Source organism: Lissotriton helveticus, chromosome 4_1 (genome assembly GCF_964261635.1).
Source record: "Lissotriton helveticus chromosome 4_1, aLisHel1.1, whole genome shotgun sequence".
NCBI classification, from domain to species: Eukaryota; Metazoa; Chordata; class Amphibia; order Caudata; family Salamandridae; genus Lissotriton; species Lissotriton helveticus.
In genome coordinates, this window is record NC_136063.1 from 1477520119 (window position 1) to 1477534071 (window position 13953).

At 45.3% G+C, this 13953-nt stretch overlaps 1 protein-coding gene across 1 annotated transcript in view; it reads right to left on the reverse strand.

The window, feature by feature from the left end:
- The window catches only part of CAGE1 (cancer antigen 1), a 1568844-nt gene that overhangs the window by 928081 nt on the left and 626810 nt on the right, over window positions 1-13953 (reverse strand). The window lies entirely within an intron of this gene.

Below are 13953 nucleotides of genomic sequence, written 5' to 3' on the forward strand. Positions count from 1 at the left end.
TCACGTAAGACATTCTTGCATCTGCCTCTTTCACACATCTCTTCACCCTGTATCTGCTACCTGATCTCCGCACCGTTTCCTTCTAAATGGCTGCCACTTGTTGCCCCCGATGGGCTCCCCATGGCCCTATGCCTTGCTGTGGCTACTCATATCCACCCCAAATCACTATATTTAGAACCTGGCCTCACTGCCACATCACCTTTTACCTTCGATGGGCGCCCCATGGCCTTATGCCCTAATGTGGCTATTCTTAACAACTCCAAATCACTATGTTGAGAATCTTACCTCACTGCCACATCACCAATTGACTGAGTCCCGTCCTGTGTTTTTCTTGTACAATCGATACAAATTCTAATTCTGCGGTCTTTGTATTTTCCCTCCTTAATCTTGCTCCCCCAGGCATATGAGGCTCTAATTACCCAGACATGTTAATTCTTGTCCTGATGATGATCCGCTCATACTTTCGCTGGATCGAAACGCCGTCGACACTGTAGACACTGTATACGCCTAAACTTGTGGTTATTTTGCTTTAAAGGTGTAAATTGTGATTTGTTTTGTGACACTGTTTATCCCTTTTGTTTAACAAACCTTAGTTTTGCCTGAAGCCTTTTTGTCCTCCCTGTTCCTTCCCCCTCTGTACTTTATTGGCTAAGTAGGGCACAGGCTTGTGCCCCACCATATGCCTTTTTCTGTACTATCTTTTACATTACATAAAAAGTAAAGAATTGATCTCTGTCCGGCTGGACATGTCCACATCAATACAGTAACGATTGAGTCTATATTTATTTATCACCTATTTACTTTTCTGGTGACCCCTAATTGTCTAGAATAATTGGAGGAATGTAAAGCAGCTTGTTTTACTAGTCTATCTCGTGAATGACCAAATGAAAAGAGAACCACACCAGGTATATATATATGAAATATATGTATTTATTCTAAACACATCCCTCTAGTCTCTTTATAAGGCTAGAGGCAAAAGTACATACGGTAAACGTATTATCACACAGTAAATTAGCACACTATACGTTGAGCCCTAGAGGCGTACCAAACCATATATTAAGAAAGTGGTATAAGAACCACAACTTGACTAGACACAAGGCCTAGAGCCTGTAGAATCGCTGGGGCCACAAGGAACCACCCAAGGTAGTGACACAGGGGACACGTGCAGTGTGAGAACACAGCCGCGAGACGCCGTTAGCTTCTATGGGGAAAGTCACGGTTGGAAATGTAAAGATTAAGGACACTTAGGAGAGGACTTGGAACAAACCCCTTTAGACTTGAAGGGTTCTAGAGCCAACACCCATGGGAGCACCAGAGTACTCTAGTTACCTCACCCAGGGAAGCCGGGTGCATAGGTGTCTTTTGGTGTTGGGTTTTGTCATAGTTTTCAATGGAGCTCTGCTGCAAAGTGCTGCTGCGGTTCAAGTGGAAAGTGTCCAGTGTGATCCAAGCCTGGATTGAAGATGAGAAGGACCTCAAAGCAGAGGAGACAGAGTCTGGGTCACTTTCCAGGGACGATAGTCGAGTGCCCACCGATGTCGGGCGATTTCAGGTAGAAGAGGTAAAGCTTGACTCTTCAGCCACGAGGACCAAGAGGTGTTGAAGATAACCAGGATCTGGAATCGAGCTGTCCCACAAAGGATGTCGAGTGCTGCGGTGTCGGTACCCGGATTGGACCCAACAAGCCTTGGCAACAGCAACCCATGCAGAAATCAAAGAAATTCTTCAGCGTGGACCAGCAAGGTCCGGAATCTCACCATGTGGTGGGGAGTAAGGGCACATCTGGAGCAACCAGGGAAGCCCAAAGAAAATCAGAGTTGCCTTCGTAGGGACCCACCAGTCATTGGACCAGGGATCATGAAGGAGCCTCAAGCGGAAATGTAGGAAGCGGGCTCAAGGAACACTTGTGGAGTGTAGGCCCACAAACTTTGGTGCAGATGGTGCTCGGGCTTGGGTTACAAGTAACCCAAAGCACAATTTCAAGGGATGCCGAGAAGTCAATACAATAGCAAATGTGCATAGTGTCCAAGAGTCCTGGTTCCACATTACTCGTGAGGGCTGCGGGTCTCTGTTTTGCCTGGGACTCGGGTTGGCCTATGAGAAGTCTGGAAATCCTCTTCCTGTGTTGCAAATACTTCGGAGTCTGGCGGGAGCTTCGGAAATGCAGACCGGCAGGATGTTTCATTGGTGCCTGCCAAGCAGGGGAGTCACTCCTTGACCCCAAGGGAGATTCTTCCGTCCCCTAGTCTTTAGTAGAGCATCAAAGTTCCAGGATTTAGTTCCAGAGTTTTGTCCAGGTGTAATCTAAAGTCCTGTTGCCAGGGGTTCCTTACTTATCTATACTAATATAATAAAGAGAGAGCCCAAACCTTTGAGGCAGGTAATCTCATGAACCACAGCACCAATCACAACACCCAATACATCGTTGGAAAGGGCAGTTACGGCAGAAGGACACAGGCTATGCAGACGCCCACCATATACATTTAAAAGGTAAAAGAACCGTGCCAGCAAAGTAGTCCCTTGTGGGCGTGTCTGTGTTGTGCTGTGGGCGTGTGTTGGGGGCGTGACAAACGCTGGGGGCGTGTGGTACGTTCCGCCCTTCATGCCATGTCTCATATCGTGTGCTAATCCCACCCTGCTCCCTTTAAATACCCCTGCACCCCATAATCATAACCCACCCTTACTCCTTAAAATACCCCAACACCCTTAAACACTAACCCATCTTAACCCTATAAATATACCCTGTACCCCAAAACCCAAACCTATCCCTAAACATACCCCTGTACCCCAAAACCCAAACCTAGCCCTGAACCCTATAAATACCCCTGTACCTCAAAACCCAAACCTACCCCTGAACCCTAAAAATACCCCTGTACCCCAAAACCCAAACCTAGCCCTGAACCCTAGAAATACCACTGTACGCCCAAACCACCCCTGAACCCTAAAATACCCCTGTACTCCAAAACCCAAACCTAGCCCTGAACCCTAAAAATAACCCTGTACCCCAAAACCCAAACCTACCCCTGAACCCTGAAATACCCCTGTTCCCCAAACCCCAAACCTAGCCCTGAACCCTATAAATACCCCTGTACCTCAAAACCCAAACCTAGCCCTGAACCCTAGAAATACCACTGTACCCCCAAACCACCCCTGAACCCTAAAATACCCCTGTAGTCCAAAACCCAAACCTAGCCCTGAACCCTAAAAATAACCGTGTACCCCAAAACCCAAACCTACCCCTGAACCCTGAAATACCCCTGTGCCCCAAACCCCAAGCCTAGCCTTGAACCCTAAAAATAACCCTGTACCCCAAAACCCAAATCTAGCCCTGAACCCTTAAAATACACCTGTACCCCAAAACCCAAACCTACCCCTGAACCCTAAAAATACCTCTATACCCCAAAACCCAAACCTAGCCCTGAACCCTAAAAATACCCCAGTACCCCAAAACCCATATCTATCCCTAAACCCTAAAACTACCCCTGTACCCCATAACCCAAAACTATATCTGAACCCTTAAAATACCCAAACACCCCAAAACATATACCTCCGTACCCCAAAACATATACCCCTATACCCATACTTACTGTTACAATTAGCCTTGTTGGTGCAATCTGTCCACCCCCACTCCCTGCCCCTGTTGGACTCTCCCATCCTGAAGCTCCCTTTGGAATGTTGGTGTGTTCTCTAGTGAGGAGAGTGGATGGTCTGTGGTAAATAAATAAATAATTACCGGTACTATTTTTCTATGCATTTAACTGGAAAGGATAGCTCAATAAATAAGAGGCAGAATCCGAGGTGTCTGAGTCATAAGGGCTTTAATCAGATGGCTCGAGCCAATGGACCATCGGGTTCCATCACCTGCAAAGGTTCAGGAAGGGACAGACACAGGAAAAGGGAAGTAAAGCCTAATGTCATATTAACATCATACAGTATATATAGTAAAACAGTACAATTGCATTGAATACAGTAGGCGTAACAAGTGACAAACGAAAGATAAGAACACATGGGCGTGAAAAGAAGGCGTGCACAGGGCGTGCACGGAGGCATGTAATGTAAACGTCACAGAAGTGTCATGAATGGGTGGAAACATGGAGGGGGCTACCTGGGCAGCTGGAACCTTTAACCTACTGGTGCGCGCAAACGGGCCATGACGTGTAACTGGGGAGAGCTGGGGGCTCTGACTTCTGGCACTAGAAGAGGAGACTAAAGTCTGGGATGTCAGGACGACATGTACCTATAGCATATCTGATATCTCGTGTTTGGAGAACATGTTGATAGAATCTAAAAGTCATCAAGGCAAAGGCTACTTGTCACTAAGGCTAGAGCATGCATATATTTCTTTATGTGTCGCGTGTGCTATGAATCTTTTATGGATACTAATTCAGTAATTCTCTTGCATGGAGACAGGAAGACTAGACTTATAGATGAAGATGTTTATGCGGTTCGTTAGCTAGGAATGTGAAGCCGGGGAGCTGAACTGATAACTAGAGGCATAACATATTCTTGGCAGACAGGCAGGCAGGCCAGGCCGGGCACCGCGCTGCTTGGCAGAAAGTAAGTGAAGGGTCAGGGATGCGGGAGGGGCTGCATCGCTCTTCGGAGTGGTTTCAGGAGACTTGAGGCTTGAATCTGGTGTCCGGGCCCTATGAGGCCTAGGAACGGGGACAACTCGATGATTTAACGTGCACAATGTAAAGACGTTGGCAACATAGGCCTAATACTTGTTGCTTTCAGGAGGGACTGGATAACTGGCATACTAACGTTGGACACAACTGTAATTGCGTCTTTATTCGGACAAGAGGGTAAATATGCATATCGATCATGCACATATAACATACGATGGGGAACACGTAGGGACACATGACAGGGCAAAATTCAATTTTCCTCATTCCCTCCTTGTTCCCTACGTTTCCTTCAGGAAACATCAATATTCATGATACCATCTATCTGTTCATACAGCATCATTTGCTCGTCTCTTATCTTCTGGGAATGGGACTTTGGACTTGGAATACAAGAGGTAGCGCACAAGCCGCAAATCGCAGGGCCACATTGTAAACAGAGACAACAACTGAATATGATCATTACTACTATTCCTAGAAATGACAGTACTTTCCATCCCCAGGCAGATATTATATTCCAGAGCCAACCGGACCAGGTCCAGGTGCCTGGATTCTGGTGTAACTGATGGGCAATTTTATGAAGTCTAGTTATAGCTGAATATACAGACGGTGCGTTATTAGGAATGAAAACGCAGCAACTAGATCCGATGACTCTACAAGCTCCGCCCCTATCGGCCAGTATGACGCCAAGAACAAGGCGGTTCTGAAGAACAACAAATCTCATAGCAGATTGCTCTTCTGTTAAGTTACCTAGGGCGGAAGTAGTCTCATTCACTACTGCTTCAAGGGTTCTGGTTAACCTACGTATTAATTTACTATTCTGGATAGGTCCTATGAAGAAAAAGAAACCTTTATTGAAATCTGTATACTGTTCTAATGCAGTTTCAGTTTGATCGACAATTGGGGACTCGATCTCCCTTCTATGTCTGACGTGTACTAGATGTGTATTTCTATGATAATCGGGTGGGGCTAGGAAAACTGGTGGCAGTAGGAAGGCAATGTAACATGTTCCATCCCAATCTAGGGGCAAACGTACATATGCGGTCTGACCACATACAAAATATGAATGACGTGAGGCTTTGAAATTAGATTTCCCACTGTCACTATACTCGACCACAGTAGTACAATCACTGTGTCCTAGATGTACCGAACCATTCTTTCTAACACATAACTCGCCTTTCCCTGGTAAGACTGTTATAGCAGGCAAATCTGGAGTAGTCTCGGACTGAACATTCAAAACCATGAAATTCGAGGAGAAATTACCTAGATCGTATACTTCATTTTCTAGATCTAACCCTGTCCTATGGGAAAGACCCTCCTTGTCTGGGAAACATGTTCTATTCAGAAGGGACTTATCGTCTAAGGATGATGTTATCGTAAACCAAGCTCCACACGAGCCATTGTGTGAAAACGGATAGGGAAAAAGTGGCAGAACCCCCTTCGGTGTCTGGAAAGGGGGAAGTCGACCACACACCCAACAATTAGGGGCATTGCTGGTCTGGTGTGAATAGTGTAGCATTCGAATAAAAGTATTGTTGCGCATGGCAAGTCGGTAGGATAACTCGTGAGGGGGTAGTTCACTAAAAGTGTGCTCTACTGTATCATTAGAGGAAGAGTGTACATGCGAATCAATAGGAGGAAAAAATACATGTAAAACATAACTTAAGCATTTGATCGTAAGACTCAGAAATAACATAAACAATAAAGTGACGATACATCTGCTGCGCAGATTCTTACAATAACGTATTTTCTTGGAGTTTCGTCTAACTCTCTCACTATGGGGGTCTATCTCATACATTTCAGGAACCTGTCTAACCGCTTCACCCGAGAGGGACTTAAACAATTAAACTGTCTGACTTGCTAGACCTCAATTTCATTTTATACTCCTGCTGCGGAGTTTTCTCTAACAGGGGAAGTTTAGAGTCAGTATCGGGGCAGTCCTTGAAAAAAGTCTTTGGACGGAGTCCATGAAAACGCTTGATGTGGCTGGAGTGAAGCCACCCCTTGCGGCCCTCCAATTTTACAGCGGTCCTTGTGGTCATCAGAACAAGTTTCGGCTCCTTCCAGCGGGGCTCCAGCGGGCTTGAACGATCAAAATTCCGGATCAAAACCAGATCACCTGGAACGACCTCGTGCGGTTTCACCTGGGTGTTGTCTGGAAAGGCAGCCGCGACCTGTGAACGACAAGAGAGTAGTGCAGACATCAAGGAAGCTAGGTAATCTGTCAGCATATTACTGTCAACATCGGTAATTTTACGTGGCATCGGTGTACCCCACATGTTCGGGGGACGACCGAAAACAACTTCGAAAGGTGACAGACCTGAACGGGAGTGAGCGACCATTCTCATGTAAAAAAGGGCGACTGGCAGAGCTACCATCCAATCTACACCTTTCTCGGCACAGACTTTTGCAATACGTATTTTCAGAGTCTGATTATGTCTCTCGACGAGGCCAGCTGCCTCGGGGTGTCGTACACAGTGGAACTTCCACTGGTACCCTAACAGAAGAGATACTTGTTTCATGAGTTCGGATGAGAATGGCTGGCCGTTGTCTGAATACACGACCCTGGGCAAACCATAGCGGGGGAAAAACTCACGAACCAACTGCCTGGCAGTGGTCGCGGCAGTGTAATCTGGGACTGCATATGCTTCTGTCCATCTGGACAAAGCGCATACAACTACGAGGACATACTTGAAACCTCGACATCGATCCATCTGAATATAATCCATCTGGAGGACTTCAAAAGGGTGGTCAGGAGGATGGAATCCACCTTGTTCCACCGGAACACCTTTACCTGGATTGAACTGACAACAGATCATGCAGGTACGCACTTTCTGCTTGGCTGCTGCTCGTAAATGCTTGTTAAACCAGAGGTTCTGGATGCTGTCTAACATAGCTTTTTCTCCTAAATGTGCTGGACTATGTGCTGTATTAATAATAACTTGAACCATAGAGTCGGGGAGAAACCATGTGGCTTTTCCCTTCGTCAACCATCCCTGATCTGTCTGGACCCCTCCTTGTTCAGACCATTTCTTGATTTCGTCTGGGGTAGCATGTGACTGGATGTCTAGTACGTCTTGTGTAGGGTCCTTAACTGTCATACAAGTCGTCTGGACTGGAACATCTGTCTTTGTCGTGTTAACTGGAAAATCTGGGGTCAGAGCTGTAAGCTTGGCTGTTCGATCTGCCAGATCGTTACCTTGGGAAATGGTGTCAGTGACTTTCGTATGTGCTTTGCACTTCATAATGGCAATGGCTGTCGGTAAATGTATTGCTTCTAACAGAGCTTGAATGAGGGGGCCATGCTGAATCTTGGCTCCATGAGAGGTCATGAAACCTCTTTCTTGCCAGAGTATTCCAAAATCGCGTACGACTCCGAATGCATAACGTGAATCTGTATATATGTTTACTTTCAGCTTCTTGGCTCGTATGCAGGCTTGGGTCAGAGCGATGAGCTCTACTGCTTGAGCAGACAGGGTATCAATACGATGTGTTTCTATAACTTCAGTTTCAGTAGTTACTGCATACGCAGCTACTAGTTCTCCTGTACTCGTTCTCATACATGAACCATCCACGTAAAGTGTCAGGTCTGGGTTAGGTAATGCAATGTCCGTCAAGTCTTGTCTTGGCTTTGTCATGGTGTTAATAACTTCCACACAGTCATGCGTGGCAGGGTTTGATGTAATCGAGGGTAACAGTGTAGCAGGATTTAATATGTTGCAGCGTCTGATTTCTATGTGTGGCTGAAACAGTGTCAGTTCATATCCTGTTAAACGTGCAATTGTCAAGTGCTGAGTCTGTGTTCGGTTTAAAAGAACTTCCACGGAATGTGGAACTTGTACTGTCAGGGAGTGTCCTAACACTATGGAATCACTTTGTCTGATAGCTAGAGCTGTGGCTGCAACTGACTTGAGGCACGCAGGCAGAGCCTGGGCTACTGGATCTAATGTGCTAGAAAAATAAGCACAAGGCTTGTGTTGTCCTGCTTGATCTTGTGTAAGAACAGATAATGCTGTACCATCACGTTCAGTAACAAAAAGTGTAAAAGGCTTACTGTAGTTTGGTGTCGCTAAAACAGGTGCATTACATAAAGCTTTCTTTAACTCATTGAAAACAAGTGTATGTTCCTGGGTCCAAGGGAGGACAGTCGATGTCGCTGCTTCCTGTGTTGTCAACTGTATCAGTGGTTTGGCTAGATATGCGTACTGAGGAATCCATTGTCTGCAGTAAGAAGTGAGGCAAATAAAAGCTTGTACCTCCTTCTGTGTCTTGGGCTGTGGAAGATGTGCTATTAACTGGATACGGTCAGGTGTCAACTGTCTACCCCTCTTGGACAACAAGTGTCCAAGGTATACCACTTGTTGGACACAGAATTACAATTTCGAAGGGGACACCTTGTGCCCCATGTCTGCCAGGAAATACAAGACTGTCAGTGACGCACGTTCGCAGTCACGTTCTGTACGGGCTGTGATTAATAGATCATCGACATACTGGAGCAGGGCAGTGTCAGTTGGCATGTGAATACTGTCTAGTTGTCGTTTAAGTGCTTGACTGTAAATACTAGGACTTTCTGTGAAACCTTGAGGTGCACGTGTGAATTTATAACTTCTTCCATTTAAACAGAATCCGAAAAGAAACTGGCTGTCTGGATGAATGGGGACACTAAAAAATGCGTTCTTGAGATCAATAACAGTAAAGAACGTAGCTTCAGAATCAATGGCAGTCAATAGGGAAGAGATATCTGGGACCACTGGGTACTGGGGAATGATACATTTATTAAGTTCTCGGAGGTCAATCACTAATCGATAAACTGGAGGTGCATTTGGGTCAGTACGTTTAAGAATCGGAATGATAGGAGAATTACATACATTGGAGTCAGTTTCGACAACCACTCCTTGAGCAATGAGCTCGTCAATGATTTTCGATAAGGCTGCTACAGCCTCAGGTGGCAATTAGTATTGTCGGATTCGTGGTAATACAACACCTTGTTTCAGAGTGACACGATATGGTGTAATATGCATACAACCTACATCAGTTGGACCTTGCGCCCATAAATGCTGTGGTACATTCAATAATCTTGGATCAAAATCACGTAACACATAATGACCTTTAAAATCACGTAAAAACAATCTCACTCCTTCCGGAGAACAGCATATGACTGCTCCTAATTCTTTCAATGTTTTAATACCAAGTAAATTTTCAGGACATGATTTCGTAAGTAACAAGTCTGTAGTTCGGGACAATGGACCAACTTCTAGGGAAACTGGTTTCGATATTTCATTAACGATAGGCTTTCCTGAAAATCCCAGGGAAACATTTCTTGAGCCTGAGAGTGGAGCCCCTGGAACCTCGTCATGACTGATGGTAGTCCTACTTGCCCCTGTATCAATCAGAAACTTTCTGTCTTTCCCTAATACTTGACTGTGTACATAGGGACCCTCTTGATATACAGGAACCTCGATGAGAGGCAAGCCAACCTCCCTCTCTAGGCTGTTTCATGAATACTGCTGATATTCTGGATAATCTGACTGTGCGTACTGGTACATCTGCTGTGTAACGTGTTGTGTGGCAGCTATAGGCTGCGGTACTGCAACTGTCTGTTGTGCGTTCTGCGGCGGTTGCGTGTTCTGCGGAACATGTTCCTGTCTAGGAGGACGCGGTCTCTCTTTCGTCTTACCTGTAGCTATGTTGTGTTTCAGAACTGCACATTCATTTATATAATGACCTGGCTGTTTACAGTAATTGCATGTCCCTTTAACGGGAGCTGCAGAATGACTAGTTTGATTCGTACCCCTCTTCTGACTATCTGCTGGAACAGACTGTGCAACTAGTACTTTCATTTTCGTATCCTTCATACGTCTCCTTTCGTGTTCTTGCTCTTCCCTGATTCTGTTCTGGTGATACTGTAACATCTGGAGCATTTGGGACGGGGTATTAGCTTGCCAGGTACTCTCGACTTTCAATACTCGATTTTTAACTTGTGGTAAAGAATTCTCAACTAGTTTGGTAACAAAAAGATGTGGATACGACTCACTACTTGTTTTCAAACCGCTATTAATAATGAAACATTTCTCAAATCTGGAATAAAAGTCACTAGTGTCTTCGTCTTGTTTCTGTTTACAGGCTGAGATGGCATCCCAATCTTCCTTTTTCGTGGCCAGTAATCTTGGCAAGACTTGAATTAACAACTCGGGCAACTCTTTAGCTTTATCCCCAAGACCAGTACCTGGAACTCGTGTATTATCTTCGTTCTCTAACGCGGTCCAATCAATCTTTTTCTCTCCCACCTCCCATTCTTTTTCTTTGAGTTTTTCATATATGCCCGCAGGCAACAGGACCTTTAACATTTTGATGATATCAGGATACGTGTATTCTCCCATACGGAGCATGTCTTTTAACTCTCGGTGGAACCCTGCTGGATCTTTATCGTGACAGGGCACTAACTTTTTCATTTCTAGTAGTTCTATTTTCGTTATAGGGGTGTAAACAAATACTCGTTCGAGCTCACCCCCCGTTCCCTTAACAGGATGCACTTCTCGCAACGGATTCTGTCTATCTATGTAGAATGGGGGTGAAACAGGAACAAAATGCGGAGTCAGGAACGTTCTGTATTTGTGGCGCTGTTCTAAAATGACACTAATTAAATCGGTACCTAGACCTTTCCATCTGTTTAGGAGTAACTCGTTTAGTACATTATATAATGGACCTGGATCAGAATGCTGACTCTCAAACAGTGTAATGAGGTGCTGGATCATGTACATACCCACCAGTCGCTGCTCGGCTGGGGGCAGTTTCAGAAACATTTGAGCCACTACTTCGTCTGAATACGTGGTAGAATCACTAGTCCATCGGACTGCTGATCGGGCTAGTTCCTATTCATGCATGGTACTAAGCTCACTGTAACCTATTCGTAGTTTCAGAACTTTATCTGTAGCATGGAATACTTGTTCAAGAGAACACTGTTCTGGTACGGGAGGAGGAAAAACTTTCTTATAGTCTAGGCGTGTGTGTCTATTAGAAGGTCTCGTCCTACCTACATACGCTATTCTGGTGGGATTCTCGTTGTCTACATCTTCGTCTGAAGAGTCATTCTCTTTCTCTGCTACTATTCTTGCTTTCTCCCTCTCGTGTATGCCTATAATTTCTTTACGAATCTTTCTGTACATTGTTTCTATACTATTCTGTGTCTTGTGTTTTCCGTCTGCTATATTGTCACTCCATCTTATCAGGACTTTCATCTCTTCTGGATTTTTATCAGGACGGTCCTGTTCTCTTATTAAACAATTTATTAAAAATTGCAAAATCATGCCTTGAGTCTCGACTTTCCTATGTACCATAGCTTCGTGAATACTTTCTGGTTTCTCCCCTGTTCGGATAAAATGATATATTCTGTCTAAATGTTCTTTCATATCTGATATGGTGATCAAGAAGTTTGCAACTCGTCGTAAACGTACGGAATATAATATCATGTGATCTTCGCCTGGCACCGGGTCATATCTACAATCAGTAAGGTACATTTTGAGGGCTTCGTACGTAGCCACTTTTGGCGTACGCTGTAACGCTGCATCTCTCAGCGTCAGGCGCTTTGTTTGAGGCGGGGTGATAGGAGTACCTCCCCCTGCTTCTCCTGAACTAGAATCGTCAATTAATACTGAATGTGTGGCCGCTGGTAACGTGACTGGTAAAGTAGGTGTACGTAATGTGGGTTGGTCCTGGGGTACTGGCATATGGACCGGATTCCCGGGACCCACGGCTGGAGGTACAGTAATTACATTATTAACGGGGGTTGAACTTGAACAGGCGGAGTAAGATTCGTATTAGCATATTCTGGGACAGTGTCGTCTAAATAGGAAGAAAGAAAGATTTCAGCTGCGGTCGGTTTATGACGTAGCTTAGTCGGGACCAATGGTGGCGGTAAATTACAGAGTGTTTCCGGGGTCGCCTTCGGCAAACCCTCGGCGAGAAGGGGATACATACCTTTAATAAGGGCATTTCTTTGTCTGTCTGACTGTTCTGCTCTAACTCGTTCACCTTCTTCTAGCAGTTCCCTTTCTTGGGCTTTTTCGGAGGATTCCCTACTTAATTCTGCTTTTCTGAATTCTTTTTCTGTTCTTTTATGGGATTCTTTACGCCATAATTCTATGGCATCTTTCTGGGATTGTCTGGCTTTCTTTTTCCATAATGCTTCTTCTACTCTCATGATGCACTCGGCATCCCATGTTCCTGAAACAGGCCATCTATATTTCTCTTCGAGATGCTTGGTGTAGTCCACCCATAAATCTAGATACAGTATGGCATCTAAGCCATGCTTATGGTACATGAAATGTCCAGGACTGTCCCTAGGAGGGACAGGAACTGATTCTTCGAGTAACCCTTTTCTGGTTTTTATCTGACGTAACTTAGAAAACAGCGGCATATTTGAACCGTACTTGAACTTGAACACAATACACAATGAACACAGTAATGAACAGCAAAACAATCATTCATACCACGACATCAAAAATACATTAATAACAGTTCGAACAGATAGTACCTAATACATTGAAAACATAATACTTGAATTTCTCGAGAACAGACTTACTAGAATTTACTGGATGCACTGCTAAAACAGTACAGAACATACCGGTCTCCTAAAGAGACACGTCATACCGTATCCACCTAGGTGAACACGTCGGACCGGATCTGTGTACCCAAACCCGTCGGACTGGGCACAAATTAATGAACCCGTCTAGATACGTCCCAGCAACGGTACTCACCGGGAAGCAAAACTGAAGGCCTCGGACTGGACTGGACAGCTACGACGTCTGGTTACTGCTACGCACTACGCATGCGCCTCGGGCTTCGGAAACAGGTGGGCCTCCGGATACCTCGGACCTTGCTCTCTCGGCTTGGGCTCTGGTCGGAACGATCCGCCTTCCTCACCGCCTCGTCTGGATGCCGGACCGCAGTCTCCGTCTCCTCCGTGGGCCTGAGGGAGACTTGAAGCAGAAATATCTGCACGTGCACGTAGGGTTCCGTCACGGCTGTAGAAGGGTCAGGGGGGCCTGCGTTACATCGCCGGCGCGTGGGGAAGGGGCTAGTCCCTATTCGGGCGCCATTTATGTGGTAAATAAATAAATAATTACCGGTACTATTTTTCTATGCATTTAACTGGAAAGGATAGCTCAATAAATAAGAGGCAGAATCCGAGGTGTCTGAGTCATAAGGGCTTTAATCAGATGGCTCGAGCCAATGGACCATCGGGTTCCATCACCTGCAAAGGTTCAGGAAGGGACAGACACAAGGAAAAGGGAAGTAAAGCCTAATGTCATATTAACATCATACAGTATAT